The following is a 15,891-nucleotide window of genomic DNA, read 5'->3' as shown; positions in this document are numbered from 1 at the left end:
CCACCATACCCAGCTGATTTTTTTAGTTTTAGTAGAGACGGGGTTTCACCGTGTTGACCAGGATGGTCTCGATCTCTTGACCTCGTGATCCACCAGCCTTGGCCTCCCAAAGTGCTGGGATTACAGGCGTGAGCCACCGCGCCCGGCCTTGAATCTCAGTGTTTTATAAGCTTGCCATATCCTACAGCTGTTGCCTAATCATGTGTTGCTAAATCAAAGCTTGATGAGATGAGCAGATAAAAATATAGTCAGGGTGTGGTCATATTTCCCTCATCAGGGGCCTCATATTGCACCACATTTGAAGAAGTAACACTGATTTTGTAGACTGTCCCATGCTCTAATTTGCTGTCTCAGACTCAGCTCATGTTCTGTTTGTGATGATCAGAACTTGTGAACCTCAAGAATGAGCCGGAGTTCTTTTTGCTTGCTTCTGCTGTCCACACAGCCAAAAGTCCTTCTTCTTACCACATACAAATATTAAGCAGAGTGGTCTTTGGAGACTGTGTAAAGCCAATTAATTAGGAAAGGCTCATCTGTAGGAGTCCATAGTTTTTAGCATGCTTCTAAAGTAGTAGCTCTTCAGAACCTGGAAGAATGTGAATCAAATTGCATGTTTTGAATTGCATTAGCCTGAATCAAGTCATTACTATGACTCTTGCAAATGTTCCCTTAAGCAGTGAGGAAGGGAGAAATACAGAAAGTAAAGGTACCTAGTAATATGAAAGGCAATAGTAGCAAGGCCACAGTCTCAAAAAAATTAATCGGTAAGCATTGAATTTTTACACTGTGTAAATTTCCCATCTATGCAAAGGACAACAAGGCCCTGTTGTTTGACAAACCATTTATTCAGGATCATTGGTATCGACTTGTAGTGAGTCAACAAAAGTGGAGAGTTCACATATTTCTTCTTCATTCAATAGAAAATGCTGTGTCTCCTTGGCAACTGAGATTGCTTAGTTGACTTTTCCCTTTGCTTTCTACTTAAAAGTACAAACAATGAGGGAGTCCCACCACCTGGGACTTGGTTCAGAAACAGATTTCTCTGCCTCAAATCACTGAAATAACAGATTTGGTGTGAGAGCACAATTTTGTGCTTTATTAGATTTATATAGCATCTTTACAGTCAAGTTTCAGACAAATAATGAAAAGTAATTCAAATATAGAAAATAGTTTTTAATGCCTGAGTTATAATTTCCTCATTAGGAGGCTTCTGAAATGCAAATGAATAAGAATTATCTCTTTTGCCTAGCAAACAATACACTTTATTTTTCAAATATAATCAACTTATATAATGAAACAACTGAGTAAAAATGTAAATACCTTTTTCCCATTAGGTAGAGTTTTCTCAGAAGCTCTTGGGCTGTGAAATTGACTTAAGCTCAAGCAAAGAGGCATAGAGTTACATTTCTCTTTCTACATTGGCATTGGTGACTAAAGGAGATCAGGATGAGCAGGTGGTGTCTAAGGTACCAATCATGAATATCCACTTTTCTAGAGATACAATAGCAAGTGCTGGTGTCTCCTCCTACCTCACCACTGCTACTTTTCTCCCACTTCACTGATCTGTCAGGCTCATGTGAGAGCTGAGGGCTTGGCTTCCTCTGACAGAAAGAAGACAAATACAGTCTTGACCTGGAGGTGTAGAACCAGAGTACTTGCAAAGGCATTATTTAGATCAATATCCAATCACGTCAGTTTCCTTGTGTATGGGCTACAGAACAGTTCCCATTTTGTAGGTCTTTTGCTGGGTCACAATCGGACCTTTCGTCTTTATACTCCAGGAAACTAATGAACTCATGAATTTGAAGGGTTTTGTTTTCCTCCCTTACAGTGTTCCTCTTAATCCTCTTCTCATTGGCCCCTAATTTTATTTTACCTGTGGAGACACCCCAGAAGCAAGCCTTGGGTTATACTGGGTAGCTGATTGTGCAGATAAGACATACTATGATTCAAAAATCTTCCTTCACTGATACACTGCTCTAATACCAACACTCATGTGCTTATTGTTGAAGGTTTCACTCTGTAATACTAAGTTTTGCAATAGCTCCTGAACTAGGTTCAACAGTGTCCTTCAAAAATTCACGTGCACCATAAAGCTCAGAGTGTGATCTTATTTGGAAATAGAATCTTTGCAGATGCAATTAGTTAAATAACGATAAATTATGCTGGATTAGAGTCAACCAATTAAGGACCTTGTAAGAGGAGAGGAAACACAGAGACACAGAAAAGAAAACAATGTGACAACTGAGACAGAGACTGGAGTGATGCTGCTGCAACCACTTTCTTGCTAGGAAGATGAAAGAAAGGATTCTTCTCCAGAGTCTTTAGAGAGGGGATAGCTCTGCCACAGCCTTAATTTTGAACTTTTAATTTCCAGAATTGTGAAAAAATGAATTTAAGTTGTTTTAATCCATTCAATTTTTGTTTGTTTTACTTTTATTTACGTATCTATCCACACTACTATGTAATTATTTACTTATTCTTTTTATTAATGATGTCCTCTCACCAGAATTTAAGCTTCAGGAAAGCAGGGATATGTGTGTGTATGTGTGTGTGTGCATATGTGTGTGTGCTTTATTTCTGTAATCTCAGTGCCTATATTAGTGCCTACACATTAGATGCTTCATTAACATTTTTAAATAAATAAAAGGAAGGGTAGATTATCTATAGCAAAGCTCTTCATAGAAACATTCAATTCCAGAAGGTAATGGATAAATAAGGGGAAATATGGGACCTAAGAATTTTATCCTCAGCCCATTCATGAATAAAAGCAATAGAAAGAGATTGTTAGATGTGAATGATCTCAGAAAATATAACATGCATGACCACGTTTTGAAAACCTTCCTGATAACAAAATTTACCCAACTAAGATGTGGTTCACAGTACAGAGCTTAACAATGTGGAAGCTGCTTTCTGGAAAGACTAGTAAGGTAAACATCAATTCCCTTTTAATTATGGCTAAGGCAAAAAAAAAAAAAGAACTACTAATATGGCTTTAATTAAAGTTATAATAAAAGAATGTGAATGTTATAAATTATTAAGAAAAACTATGCAATAGAAAAAGCAGTAACTATTATAAATTTGGTCAGTAGTTCTAGAACATATTAGTAGAAATCAGAAGGGACAAAATTGTCCTGTGTTCCTCATTTTTCACTCTGGGAGCTGAAATTTTGTTGCCAAAAATCTTCTTATATGTCATTGATAGTAGTGAAAATTGGTAAAATCCCGTGAGAGGGCAATTTGGCAATATCCATAAATTCTTAAAATATATACAGAAATTGAATGCAAAAAAATGTTTCTAGTTTTTCACACTCTTACTAAATTCCCTACCACAAATACTTAGGACTCAAATTTGCTGTGGCCAATGGCATAGTAGCAAAAGACACAAGAGACTTGAAGAAACATTTTCATGTTCCACTTCGTTTTGGTGATCCTCTGTTTCACCATGAAAACATGCCCAAGCTGGGCTTCTAGGAGAAATGCTGAGGCTTTCTAGGGCCAACAGTTAGTCAACCCCCAGACATACAGGAGAATCCAGCTAAGATCAGCAGAAACACTTTGCCAGTCCACAGCTCACTTACAGCAGACACATGAATCAATCTGGCCAAAACTAAAAGATTCTCTAAACCAATGTCATCCTATGAATGATAATAAATGTTTATGTTAAGCTATGATATTCTAGAAAAAAAAACTAATATATGAAATTACCCTGTGAGTTTACATTAAAGACACACTTATCTTCTCTGAAAAGAGTTGTAACAATTTTTCTCATTGCAAACAATGCTATGGGAATACTTATTGTAGCATTTCTGCTCAAGATGATATTTTATTGTAACGCTGTTAGCAGTAAGAAAATAATTGGAAACTGCAGAAATGATCACTAATGAGGTATGAGTTAAAAATCTTTTAAGCTGAAAGAAATGAATGTGCCAATTAAAAGGCATAAATTCGATTTACATATTTTACATTATCATAACTTATATTACTAAGTGATAAAAATGAGTTACCAAATAATACATAGATATTTATATTTTATAAACATGCAAATGAAAAAATGTTTGCAAGTATGCACAAACTGTTAACAGTTATTACTTCAGATGAGTGAAAAATAGGGTGAAAATGAGAATGACTTTCATTTTTTAGTATACTTACGTACATTTTTAATTTACAATTCTATGCAGTGATTTTTGACCTTTGAAAAATAGGAAGAACTTTTTTAAATATAAGGAAGAAATTTTCGGTGAAACTCTAAAGTACTCAGTATATACTTAATGTGCATGAAGTATGAGGTAGGAATACATCCATTGGCATTCTTGCATTTGCATACCACTTCCCCAAATGTGAACTCACTGCTCTGACTTTGCTAGGGCTGAGGAATCATCATTACAATATCTGTAAAACTGGATTTATGAAGTGCAGCCATATTGTTTATGAGTCATAGAAAATATGCTCATTTTCCTATCCATGTTAGAGACTGCTTGGAGGATTGATGGAGCATTGCTTAGAAAATATTCTGGAATTCAGATGAAGATATGTTAGTATAAATCATTACTGGTTACCATATACTCACACATACTTAAGGGCTACAGATCAGAAATTACTTAGGTGAATTTTGTCTTCTTCAATCTTTCTGTTGCAGCACATGGGCTAAAGTCTCTGGAAAGCTGAGCAGGGAAGCTGGGAGAAGAAGTGCTCCTTTTCTTAGAGATGAAATCTCACGATATAGCAGGGGTTACCTGGCCAAGAATGTAAGTCGGCCAGGCAGCAGTGCTTGCAGAGGGACTAATAAGAATGAGGATGTTCAGAGCTGTGTGTTAGGTAATGCAGGAAGAAAGAAAAGATCTGATCCATAAAGGGGTCTTTGACCTTGGGGAATGACAGTTGGCAATTACGCTGCTTCTCAGTTACATCCTGTGCTGTCCAAGGTTTACTTCATGGTCACCAAAACTTTCTTTGCCATATCTTTTATAAGACTTCTACTTACTACTGGATATCATCATCTTTTGGTAAATATAAATTCTGCTTAGGAGAACTAAGACAGACACAGCCTGCACACTGTGATTAGGCATGCATCAATTCAGAGCTCCATGCTGCTAGCTCCTGTATTCCACTGAGCTCTGAGGGAGGAAACAGGAAAAGAGAGGAGAATTCACCTGTCCAATTACAACCTACTCTGCAGTACAAAGTACTGCAAATTCCACGCAGTGTATCTCTGTAATTGAAGGAGCACTTGTGAAATCGAGACATCCCAGTTTTTGATCTGGTATGCAAAACAAATCTGAAATTTTAATTAAATATTGTTCTTTTTCCTTCTGGTTTCCAAATGAATAGTTACAACAGCAAACTTATTGGCTGAAAAATTGTTTCCTACATTTGCACTTTGAAGTGCATCAGACAGTTGTGTGTATGAGTGCGGGTCTTGTTGAGTTTGGTTAATGAGTCATTACTGATTGAGATTACAGTGGTCCTGCCAATGGAAGAGAAATAGGTGTGCTGTGTATTGTCACGTTCACCTCCACCTTTTACAGAGGCCTATTAAGCCCTTAGTTGGTAAGTGAACTTTTTAACAAGGGTTTAAGAGGTCCTAGAGTCTGCGTAAAAGACAAAAGTCCAAAAGTGAAGCAGAAGGCATCCAGCTTCTTATCTGGGACTGACATGGGAAGCTTCTGGATTTAATAGTGGGTACACCGAAGTCTGCATCACAAGTCACAGTCCATGCTCTGCATTAGCTGCTGCTATGTTATTTTTCAAGTTATTTAACCTCTCAGGATTGCAACTTACTTATTTGAAAAATGAATTATAGAATCACAAAGTTGAATACAGTCTTAAGAGCCAATTAAACTTTCTTTCCAGACGTGTTCTGCATGATCTCAAATGTATACCTATAGCTTCCTGAAATTCCATTATTCTTGAAGAGTAGAACAAAGAACATTCAAAGGACTAAACTCCCTCTTCACCTCGACCACCAGCACTGATACTCCATCACTTACGGACTGCATCAAGCCGTCCTCAGAGGTGAGGAAGGTGCTGTCAAGATCAGCAGCATGTATCCCTCTTGTCATTGCAAGATGAGACATAAGAGAGGAGAAAAGTGGCAGAGAGAAGATTGGTAGACAGCAAGCGTCACCATACTGCTCTACACGCAAGCTGTTACTACTAGATCTTGCTTTCTCCTTCTTATTTTAAATCTCTATCTAGTTTTCCAAATCCTGCTGCCTTTGCATCCATGGTCGGAAAAAATTAATCATGATAATCCTTCAAACACCTTTATAAGGCTGTGGGTTGAATGTACCAAGGGAGGTACATTTATTGAAGTTGTCTCTACTAAGGGACAAGACCAATAAAATTAAGTAAAAATGTTAAGATTATTGATGAGCTTGAGCCAAGAAAATGCAGGGGAACAGTGGAAAAATACCTTTAGATAATGAAAACAAAATAAAATAAGGGCTGGTGTATGCACTACTTTATCTATTCACATCTATAAAATAATATAATCAGAAAAGTGCTCAAAATTCTCTGTAATCAAGGACTTCTCCTGCTGGTTAGAATGAAAAATAATGTGAAAGGCTTTTGGTCCTCTAGTAATATACAAGTGTATAATTTTTTTGAGACAGGGTCTTGCTTTATTGTCTAAGCTGAAATGCAGTCATGATATTGGCTAACTGCAGCCTCTGCCTTCCGAGCTCAAGCCATCCTCCTACCTCAGCCTCCAAAGTAGCAGGGACTATAGGCATGTGCCACCATGCCTGGCTGATTTTTGTATTTTTTATAGAGACAGAGTTTGCTAGGTTGCCCAGGCTGGTCTTGAACTCCTGAGCTCAAGTGATCCACCTGCCTTGGTCTCCCAAAGTGGTGGAACTACAACTATGAGCCACCACATCAGCCTACATTTATGAATGTGCATGAAATTATATAGTTTGGGTATGCTCATTTTACTATATTAAAGTATATTTCCATAAAAAGCCAGAAGGCATGAAAATATAATATTGTTTCATTTTTGTCTTCATCTGAAGTTACAAGCTCAAAAACAGGTTATTCAGTGAAAGGAATTGCAATGTTCTTCTCCAGTGTCAACCAGTCTCCTCAGACAGAAATATCTTCAGATGGTGCTAATGCAAATCTCAATTTCAAATCATTTTAGAAGACTGAGACCCATGCCCACAAATGCTTCAGAATGGGAGTTGCCAAGACTTTCAATCACACACAACACTAGCACTTATTTTGATTGTGTTATAATCCAGTCTTTCTGCACCTAGGCTTCCTTATTAAAAGACAATCCAGCATCATGCTTAAAACACAGACTTTCTACTACTTCTACTCACATTCTTGGTGACAGTGGGCAATTTAACTGACTTCTCTGTGTTTTAGTTTCATCAGCTTTAACCTGGGCACTGTTATGGGTATAACTGTGTCCTACAAAAAGATATTGAAGTTCCAACCTCCAATATGTGCTCATGTGACTTTATGTAGAAACAGGACCTTTACAGATGATCAATTTAAGATGAAGTCATTAGGGCAGACCCTAAGCCAATATGACTAATGTCCTTATAAAAATGGAAATTTGGACTCCAGAGACAGGTACATACAAAGGAGAGACAGTGTGACACAGGACCAAACCAAGAAATCAAGGAACACCTGAAGCTATCAGAAACTATGAGAGAGGTCCAGAACAGTGCCACATAGCCCTCAGAAGGAATCAACTCTGCTAACACCTTGACTAGACTTGTAGCCTCCAGAACTGTGAGGCAATAAATTTCTGTTCTTTAAGCCACCCAGTTATTATGGCAGCCCTAGGAAATTAACATGGGGAATGATATGGTTTGGCTGTGTCCCCACCTAAATTTCATCATGAATTATAGGTCCCATAATACCCACGTCTTGTGGGAAGGACCCAGTGGGAGATAATTGAATCATGGGGGGCAGTTTCCCCCATACTGTTCTCATGGTAATGAATAAGTCTCACAAGATCTGATGGTTTTATAAGGGGAAACCCCTTTTGCTGGGCTCTCTGATTCTCTCTTGCCACCTCCATGTAAGAAATGCCTTCTGGCTTCCACCATGATTGTAAGGTCTCCACAGCCCTATGGAACTGTGAGTTCATTAAACTCCTTTTTCTTCCCAGTCTCAGGTATGTCTTTATCAGCAGCATGAAAACAGACTAAATAGGGACCAATGATAACATTTACCTCATGAACTTTTTATGAGAATTGAATAATTTTTTATTATACTTTTTAAATTCTGTAGTACCTATGCAGATCTTGCAGGATTGTTGCATAGGTACACACATGCCATGGTGATTTGCTGCCTCCATCCCCCAGTCACCTACGTCAGGCATTTCTCCCAATGTTGTCCCTCCCCAACCTCCCCACCCCCTAGCCCCCAACCCCCCAACAGACCCCAGTGTATGATGTTCCCCTCCCTGTGCCCATGTGTTCTCATTGTTCAACACCCACCTATGAGTGAGAACATGCGGCGTTTGGTTTTCTGCTCTTGTCTCAGTTTGCTGATAATGATGGTTTCCAGATTCATCCATGTCCCTACAAAGGACATGAACTCATCCTTTTTTATGGCTGCATATTATTTCATGGTGTATATGTGCCACATTTTCTTTATCCAGTCTATCATTGATGGGCATTTGGATTGGTTCCAGGTCTTTGCTGTAGCAAAGAGTGCCTCAATAAACATATGTGTGCATGTGTCTTTATAATAGAACAATTTATAATCGTTTGGATATATACCCAGTAATGGCATTGCTGAGTCAAATGATATTTCTAGTTCTAGATCCTTGAGGACTAGTCACTGTCTTCCACAGTGGTTGAACTGATTTACACTCCCACCAACAGTGTAAAAGTGTTCCTATTTCTCTACATCCTCTCCAGCATCTGTTGTCCTCAGAATTTTTAATGATTGCCATTCTAACTGGCATAAGATGATATTTAAATGTGGCTTTGATTTGTATTTCTCTAATGATCAGTGACTATGAGCATTTTTTCATGTTTGTTGTCCACATAAATGTCTTCTTTTGAAAAGTGTTAGTTCATATCCTTCATCCACTTGTTGATGGGGTTGTTTATTTCTTGTAAATCTGTTTTAGTTCTTTGTAGATTCTGGATATTAGCCCTTTGTCATATGGGTAGATTGCAAAAATTTTTTACCATTCTGTTGGTTGCCAATTACTCTAATGATTGTTTCTTTTGCTGTGTAGACGCTCTGGAGTTTAATTAGATCCCATTTGTCTATTTTGGCTTTTGTTGCCATTGCTTTTGGTGTTTTAGTCATGAAGTCCTTGCCTATCCTTGTGTCCTGAATGGTATTGCCTAGGTTTTCTTCTAGGTTTTTTTATGGTGTTAGGTCTTTTGTTTAAATCTTTAATCCATCTGGAGTTAATTTTTGTGTAAGGTGTAAGGAAAGGGTCCAGTTTCTGCTTTGTGTACATGGCTCGCCAGTTTTACCAACACCATTTATTAAACAGGGACTCCTTTCCCCACTGCATGTTGTTGTGAGGTTTGTCAAGATCAGATGTAGCTGGGTGTCGCTATTTCCAAGGCCTCTGTTCTGTTCCATTGATCTATATCTCTATTTTGGTACCAGTACCATGCTGTTTTGATTACTGTACCCTTGTGGTATAGTTTGAAGTCAGGCAGCTTGATGCCTCCAGCTTTGTTCTTTTTGCTTAGGATTGTCTTGGCTATACAGGCTCCCTTTTTGTCCCAAATGAAGTTTAAGGTATTTTTTTTCCACTTCTATGAAGAAGGTCAATGGTAGCTTAATGGGGATGGCATTGAATCTATAAATTACTTTGGGCAGTATGGCCATTTTTATGGTACTGATTCTTCCTAACCATGAGCATGAAATGTTTTTTCCATCTGTTTGTGTCCTCTCTTATTTTCTTGAGCAGTGGTTTGTAGTTCTCCTTGAAGAGGTCCTTCACATCTTTTGTTAATTGTATTTCTAGGTATTTTATTCTCTTTGTAGCAATTATGAATGGGAGTTTGCTCATGATTTGTCTCTCTGTTTGTCTGTTATTGGTGTATAGAAATGTTTGTGATTTTTTGCACATTGATTTGGTATCCTGGGACTTTGCTGAAGTTGCTTATCAGCTTAAGGAGATTTTGGGCTGCGACAATGGGGTCATCTAAATATACAATCATATCGTTTGCAAATAGAAACAATTTGACTTCCTCTTTTCATAATTTCATATCCTTTATTTATTTTTCTTGCCTGATTGCTCTGGCTAGAACTTCCTATACTATGTTGAATAGGAATGCTAAGAGAGGGCACCCTTTTCTGGTACCAGTTTTCAAAGGGAATGCTTCCAGTTTTTGCCCCTTTAGTATGATATTGACTGTGGGTTTGTCATAAATAGCTTTTTTTTAAAAGATACATTCCATTGATACCTAGTTTATTGAGAGTTTTTATAATAAATTGCTGTTGAATTTTGTCAAAGGCCTTCTCTGCATGTATTGAGATATGATACCTAGTTTATTGAGTTTTCAGCATAAATTGCTGTTGAATTTTGTCAAAGGCCTTCTCTGCATCTATTGAGATAATCATGTGGTTTTTGTCTTTGGTTCTGTTCATGTGATGGTTTATGTTTATAGATTTGCATATGTTGAACCAGCCTTGCATCCCCTGGATGAAGCCTACTTGATTGTGATGGATAAGCTTTTTTGATGTGCTGTTGCATTCAGTTTGCCAGATCTCATTGATCTGTCTAATATTGACAGTGGAGTGTCAAAATCTCTGACTATTACTGTGTGGGAGTCTAGATCTTTTTGTGGTTGTTAAGAACTTGCTTTATATATCTGGGTGGTCTTGTATTGGGTGCATATATATTTAGGATAGTGAGCTCTTCTTGTTGCATTGATCTTTTTACTATTATGTAATGTCCTTCTTTGTCTCTTTTTGATCTTTGTTGGTTTAAAGTCCATTTTATCACAGACTAGGATTGCAATCCCTTTTTATGCTCTCCATTTGCTTGGTAAATCTTCCTCCAGCCCTTTATTTTATTTTATTATTTTGAGTCTACGTGTGTCTTTACATGTGAAATGGGTCTACTTAATACAGCACACCAATGGGTTTTGACTTTTTATCCAATTTGCCAGTCCGTGTCTCTTGATTGGGGCATTTAGGCCATTTACATTTAAGGTTAATATTGTTATGTGTGAGTTTGATCCTGCCATTTTGATACTAGCTAGTTGTTTTGCCCATTAGTTGGCGCAGTTTCTTCATTGTGTCAATGGTCTTTACCGTTTGGTACATTTTGAAATGGCTGGTACTGGTTGTTCCTTTCCATATTTAGTGCTTCCTTCAGGAGTTCTTCTAAGGCAGGTCTGCTGGTGACAAAATCTCTCAACAATTGCCTGTCTGTAAAGGATTTTGCTTGTTTGTAAAGGATTTTATTTCTCCTTCACTTATGAAGCTTAGTTTGGCTGGATATGAAATTCTGGGTTGAAAGTTCTTTTCTTTTAAGTGGCCCCCACTCTCTTCTGGCTTGCAAGGTTTCTGCTGAGAGATCCATTTTGAGTCTGATGGGCTTCCCTTTGTGGGTGACCCAAGCTTTCTCTCTGGCTGCAGTTTTTCCTTCATTCCGACCCTGGTGAATCTGACAATTATGTGCCCTGGGGTTGCTCTTCTTGAGGAATATCTTTGTGGTGTTCTCTGTGTTTCCTGAATTTGAATGTTGGCCTGCCTTGCTTGGTGGGGGTTCTTTGGAATAATATCCTGAAGAGTGTTTTCCAGCTTGGATTCATTCTCCATGTCACATTTAGGTACACTGATCAAACGTTAGGTTTTTTCACATAATCTCATATTCCTTGGAGGCTTTGTTCATTTCTTTTCACTCTTTTTTCTCTAATCTTGCTTTCTCATTTTATTTCATTGAGTTGATCTTCAATCTCTGATATCCTTTCTTCCACTTGATTGATTTGGCTACTGAAACTTGTGTATGCGTCACAAAGTTCTCGTGCTGTGTTTTTCAGCTCCATCAAGTTATTTATGTTCTTCTCTAAGCTGGTTATTCTAGTTAGCATTTTGTCTAATCTTTTTTCCAGGTTTTAGTTTCCTTGCTTTGGGTTAGAACATTTTCCTTTAGCTCAGAGAAGTTTGTTATTACCCACCTTCTGAAGCCTAATTCTGCCAATTAGTCAAACTCATTCTCAATCCTGTTTTGTTCCCTGTTAGTGAGTACATATGATCCCTTCGAGGAGGAGAGGTATTCTGGTCTTTGGTAATTTCACCCTTTTTGTGCTGGTTTCTTCCCATCTTTGTAGATTTATCTGCTTTTTGTCTTTGAAGTTGGTGATTTTGGATGGGGTTTCTGAGTGGACATCCTTTCTGTTGATGTTGATGCTATTTCTTTTTGATTTTTAGTTTTTTTTTTTCCTAACAGGCCCCTCTGCTGTAGGACTTGTGGAGGTCCACTCTAGACCTTGCTTATGTGGGATTCACCCATGGAGGCTGCTGAAAAGCAAGGATTGCTGCCTATTCTTTCCTCTAGTGACTTCATCTCAGAAGGGTACCCACCAGATGTCAACCAGAGCTCTCCTATATGAGGCATGTTTTTGGTTATACCAGGGTCAGGGAGCCACTTGAGGGGGCATTCTGTCCCTTATTGCAGCTCAAGTACAGTGCTGGGAGCTCCGTTGCTCCCTTTAGAGCTGCTGGGCAGGGATGTTTAAGACTGCTGCAGTGGAACTCACAATCACCCCTTTTCCTAGGTGATCTGTCCCAGGAAGGTGGGGTTTTATTTATAAGTCACTGACGTGCTGCTGTCTTTTTTTTCGGAGATGCCCTGCCCAGCAAGGAGGTAGTCTAGTCACAGTCTGCCTGCAGAGGCACTGCTGGGCTGCCATGGGCTCAATCCAGCTACTGTGTAAGCTTCCTCTGCCTTTTGTTTACTCAGGTAAAGTTAGACCTGCCACGGCAATGGCAGTCGCCCTTCCCCATCCTGAGCTCAATTGTCCTGGGTGGAGCTTGAACTGATGCGCTGGCTGCAAAACTCTTAAGCCAGAGGGATTCAGTTTGCTGGTGTTTGTGTGGGTGGGACCTACCAAGCTGTATCACTTGACTCCGTTTACGGCTCCCCCTCTTTCTAGGAAGCAGGAAGCTCTGTCTCACAGGTGTTTCAGGTGCCAGACAAAACGACCACCCAGATTTTCACTGACAACCCACTGCACCAGCCAAAGCAACCTCTCAGATGTGTGCTGGTAACTTGAGGTGCTTGTCAGCTTTGTGGGGATCTCCTGGTCTGTGGGTTGTAAAGACAATGGGAGTGGCGCAGTTTCTGAACCAGAGCGCCAGAGGGGAAATGTTCCTGATGGCCTCCATTCAGTAGGAGGGGAGTCCTCCAGCCAGTTGCACTTCCTGGGTGAGGTAGTGCCCCGCCCTTGGGCTACACCCACTGTCCAACCCATCCCATTGAGATGAACCTGGTACCTCAGTTCAAAGTGAGGAGATCACTCACCTTCTGCGTCATTCTCCCTGGGAACTGTGCTCCAGGCCTGTTACTATTCGGCCATCTTGGCGGAAATCCCGCTGAATGATTTTATAAATGTAAAAGACTTAGAACACCACCTCATCTATTATAAGCAGTCAGTAAATACTAGTATCAGTTTTCCTTGAATCCTAATCAGTATAACTATAATGTTACATTCCTGAATAAAACAAAGGCTTGGACGAAGAAAATGATACAATTCACTCAAAGAGCTCTTCATTGTCTTCCCATTTGTCTTCCTTTGCACCTAGTTCTGTAACTGAGAAAGTCTTCTCAGCTTTTTCTTAAACCATGTCTTATCCTCTAGTATGGAAAGTTTATAATATTTTCCCCCACTTGAAAGTGTTTCCTCTTTTTTCCCACTGTCCAGTCCCCCCATTAACTCCACCATCTGTCACATACATACCAATTTTTGGACCCAAACCTCTCATATCTCACCCTATTTACAAATCAAAACTTTTTCAGAAAGATCTAAAACACTTCTCCCAAGGCATTTTTAATCACGAATAAAGTGTTATCACTTTCAAGGATAGTATAATTTGAATGGACATCAAAGACTTAAGATCAAGAATACACTCTACTATCAAAACGTTTTAACCATAAGCTAGTGTTGATACAGTTTTAGAGGAAAAAGGGTAAAGAAATCAGATATTGTCTTTTCTCTGTTCTAAACCTTTCCCAAGTCTAGATCCATCTTCTATCAATTTTGCTACCTTGGTAATCAAACTCTTGACATCAATTTTACCAAAGGACACTTTGGTCTTTAACTTTCATAGTAGAAGGGATAAAACAAGTATCTCTCACATAATAGAAATCCACTTAATAGAATTTAGAATCAAAGAAAGTGACTGAGCCACCAATTATTTAAATACCAACTTGAGTATACCAATGTAAACTTCCAATGCTGCCAGATAGACTCTGCCATCTTGTCCCTACTGCAGGTCACTTATCTATCAATGGCTTAGAAATGAACAAGCTCTTAACAATCAGAGCTTTGCAAATCTTAAATAAAATCTGTTTTACAAATACCGGAAGAGACATGACAAATCAAGCAAACTGAAAGGTCATTGTATAGAATGCATAACCCTCATGGTCCCAGCAGAAAACAGGTGGCATGCTAGAATTTGGCAATTTAAGGAGAGTTTAATTAGAAAACTATTTATAAAGAAGTGGGCAGTGTTTATGGGAAACACAAAGGATGATGCAGAAGCAGGGCTTAGTAGCTATGAAGTGCTTCTACCACCTGCAGCCTGAGGGGCAAGGGAAAGGAATGGTTATCAGAACCCAGATGGAGAGAGTTGTGTAGACAGGGCTCCCTTGCAGACACTATAATCTTCTGTCAGGACGCAACAAGCTCCTGGAAACTCCAAACGTAAGAAATCATAAGGATAAATACTCTGACTTCTGTCTCCTCCCTACTGTCTATGAAGTATATCCCACTGGCTTCAACTGAAAGCCAGAAGGTTAGAAATCTTATTGATGTGAAGTCCCTAAAGGTCAGCCTCCAAGGATACAGAACATATGAAGAATGCAGAGAGCGGGTCAAATGGAAGAATATTGCAAAATATGTAAACTTGAGTAAGTCTTGGATCTCTTTGAGCCTATGTTTTTCAATGTTTGGATTCCAAAACCCAGTCCAGTGCTGACAGAGTCAACAAGTTCTTGTTGACCAGGATTGTGTCACTAAAATAATCGAAGATATGATAGACAAGCTCCATACCTCCTTTCAATTATAATCTTTTCCGATTACTATTTTGTTGGTTATCCTCACATATTATTCAATAAGTGTGCCCTGACCATAATGAAAAAGAGTTCATCATTGCTGAGGATGAATTTCACATCCCAGTCTTTAACTCTATGCTCTGCTGTCTCTTCCACCTAAAAACACAGAAACTAATTGTTTGGGTGTTACACAATGAGATGTCTAAAGAGAAGAAAGACTCAAACATCTAGGTAGGTAGATGAATGCTGGATAGTAAGGGAGAAAAATCGCTTTGATTGTAAAGTTAGGCACATTGAGGATATTTGAAGCTCATGAAAGTTTAACCTCTGATTTTCCATAATAATGAGAGATGGGAATAACTTCTGGAAATATTCCTTTAATTTTTCAGTTCTTTATTTTGGTGAATTTTTTGTGTACTGCTCTTGGTACTCAAAATGGCACTCACAGTAGATGCTCACAACTGTTTATTAAATTAAAAATTACTGCAAATATCTTACCAGAAATACATGATTTTGCATTTACACATAAAATTTGAAAAATTTTGGTACTTATTTTATTTTCCATCAATGTTTAACTTAGACATTTTCAATATCTCCCTTAATAAAAGGTTGCATTTTTCTAGCAAAAATTTAATTTCTCAGCCGTTGTCACACATGTATGTACAAACTGAATT

Source organism: Cebus imitator, unplaced genomic scaffold (assembly GCF_001604975.1).
Source record: "Cebus imitator isolate Cc_AM_T3 unplaced genomic scaffold, Cebus_imitator-1.0 Scaffold4, whole genome shotgun sequence".
Classification (NCBI taxonomy): domain Eukaryota; kingdom Metazoa; phylum Chordata; class Mammalia; order Primates; family Cebidae; genus Cebus; species Cebus imitator.
Note: the sequence above shows the minus strand (reverse complement) of the source record.